The following is a 2,878-nucleotide window of genomic DNA, read 5'->3' on the forward strand; positions in this document are numbered from 1 at the left end:
GCAAAGAAACACTCTTGCAGGTGGGCAAAGCCTGCACATTTTAGTAAACATAAAGGTATTTTAAATGTTTATTGTGTATTTTATCATTCCTATTGAATGGGTGACTGTTCTTTGCAACTGAAGTATGAGAAAAATATCAGAAATGTCAGTATACTAAAGCTTCAGATTTAAAAGATAATAATATATTGAGTACTTTAAAATATTTATCAAGTTTTTGTTAAATAAACTTTCGTTACATAAATATTAAAAATATTTAGAGGGGCTGGTGTGTAGTGTATTAAGCTGCTGTCTGCAATGTCTGCAACCCACGTAAGTGTCCATTTAAGTCCTGGCAGCTTCCAGTGCAGCCCCCTGCTGATGTGTCTGGAAAAACAACAGAAGATGGCCCAAGTGCTTGGGCCTCTGTCACTCATATGGGAGATACAAATGTAGTTTCAGGTGCCTGGCTTTGGCCTGGCCCAGCCCTGGCCATTGTAGAAATCTGGGGAGTAAACCAACAGATGGAAGATTTTTACCTGTCTCTCTATCTCTCCCTATCACTCTGCCTTTCAAATGAAATATAATAAATCTTAAAAAAAATAAAAATATCTAGAAGGCCTATGACATCATATTGGTTTTGTGTTAAATGTTAAATTGACTTTTGGGTTCATGTATGTCTTTACCTGATGGCCATGCCATGGGGATTCAGGATCAAATATATGCAAGTAGTGTAAATAGTTCAATCTCTAATCTACTCTAATGCGGAATGACTGATGATTCACATATCACCATCCACCTTTTCTAGTTTTCCAATTTTCTCCTTCCTTTTCCTAATGAAATTCTAACAGTGATCACCCATATACTGAAATGCAACATCATGACAATGGGTTAAAAGAGTGTGCTAGGAAATCATAGTCATTTATTGCAAGTGTACACATAGGACAGTTAACTGAGCTCTGTCCCATGGTCATCAGCCAACCATGTCATAAGTATATACTGTTTGTTAATCATAAAGGAGAGCAAGTCAAAAAATAAAGACAGGCTTGAGTAAGATCTAGATTGAAATCTTATCTTGACTATTTTTGAATTATTTATCCTTTATAAATGAGGTCTCTAAGCCTCATTCTTCAGCTATAAGAAAAAGAAGCAAGGGATATTATGGCATATGGATGGTACTAGGTTGCTGTAGGGATGACAGCGCCTCTCAAAGAAAGGGATTTTACAGTAACCCAGTTAAATGTGAAGAATTTCTTTTTGGAAGATTATATCACTTGCTGCCTTTATACAATTGTCATATCAAGCTGTGCCTTTAAAAAATTGCAGGTGTATCTATTGTATACTCCTAAGGTTTTTTGCTTTTAAAAAATTTATTTGAAAGTCGAAGTGAGTGAATGAGAGAGAGACCTTCCATCTGCTAGTTTACTCCCTAAATGATCACAACAGTCAGGGCTGGGCCAGGTTAGAGCCAAGAGTCAGGCACTCCATCCAGGTCTCCTACATGGGTGGCAGGATCTCAAGCACTTGGGCCATCATCATTGCTTCCCAGGAGCACTAACAGGGAGATGGATCAGAGCAGAGTAGCCAAGGGGAGGGAGGTGGCGCTGTGGTGCAGCGAGTTAAGCCACAGTCTGCAGTGCTGGCATCCCATATAGGCGTTGTGAGTTCCAGCTGCTCTACTTCTAATCCAGCTTCCTGCTAATGCACCTAGGAAAGCAGCAGAAAATGGTCCAAGCCCTTGTGCCCCTCACCCATGTGGGAGACCTGGAAGAATTTCCTAGCTCCTGGTTTTAGCATTGCCCAGCCCCAGCTGTTGGAGCCATGTGGGGAGTGAGCCAGTGGATGGAAGTTGTCTCTATTTCTCCCTTGACCCCTCTGTAACTGTGTCTTTCAAATAAATACATAAATGAAAGGAGTAGCCAGTACTTGAACTAGCACTCTGATAAATGGGATATGGGCATCCAAAGTGGCAGCTAAACTTGCTTTGCCACAATGCCTGCCTCCTAAAGGTATAACACTACCATTAACGCCATTAACACTACCATTACAGCTATTAAAGAAAACCTGTATCAAAGCCAGTTTTAAAAAACAAGCCGGGAGAGCAGCAAGATGGCGGAATAGGAAGGGAGCACACTGATAGTCGGGGGAGAGACAGTTTAACAAAAGTGGAGACACTGCAGGTTCAAGGAAGAGTAGGGGAAGAAACAGCAGAGGAAACTCTTCCGGAACTAGTGATTCACAGTGGACCTGCATGGAGAGCGTGGGAGCCCAAGTTCAGGACACCAGCGGCAGACTCAACACACCAGCACTGGAACGCGAGGTGAGCCGAACCTCAATAGCCCGAAACACCAGCGGGCAAGCGGAAAGAGGAGACTAGAGGGAAGGAGGCTTGAAAATCCGTGGGGAAAAGTTCACCAGGCTAACTAGAAGAGAGAGAGAGGAAAAAAAAAAGTGACCGATACGGACACGAGTTTCTCTCTCTCCACTCACCTCTCATAGGCGAGCAAGACAAAGCACAGGCGCCATTTTGGACATACGTCATCAGCAGGGCGACCTCAGGTCTGCACCGGCCCTGAGCCTAGCAGAAAAACCTAACTCTGGTAGGGTGAAATAACAGGAGATTAGGATCTAACTTGGCAACCCAGTGGGAGACTGCAGAAGAATTTGAGCCCACAGTGAGGGCAGCAGAGATTCCCTGTGTGGTCCTTGGGAAAGAGCTTCCAATCTCTGGCTCCTGTGGGTAAATCATTTGCCTGCTAATTACCTCCAATTTCGTTCACCTGTGTGGAATTACTTCCCTTTTGAATCAAAAACAAACAAAAAAAGAATGAAAGAAAGAGATTTACCACGACTAACCTGAGAGTGTCACCTTTGGCACACCCTCAAACCTGAGGAACCAAAC

This window comes from Lepus europaeus, chromosome X (genome assembly GCF_033115175.1).
Source record: "Lepus europaeus isolate LE1 chromosome X, mLepTim1.pri, whole genome shotgun sequence".
Classification (NCBI taxonomy): Eukaryota; Metazoa; Chordata; class Mammalia; order Lagomorpha; family Leporidae; genus Lepus; species Lepus europaeus.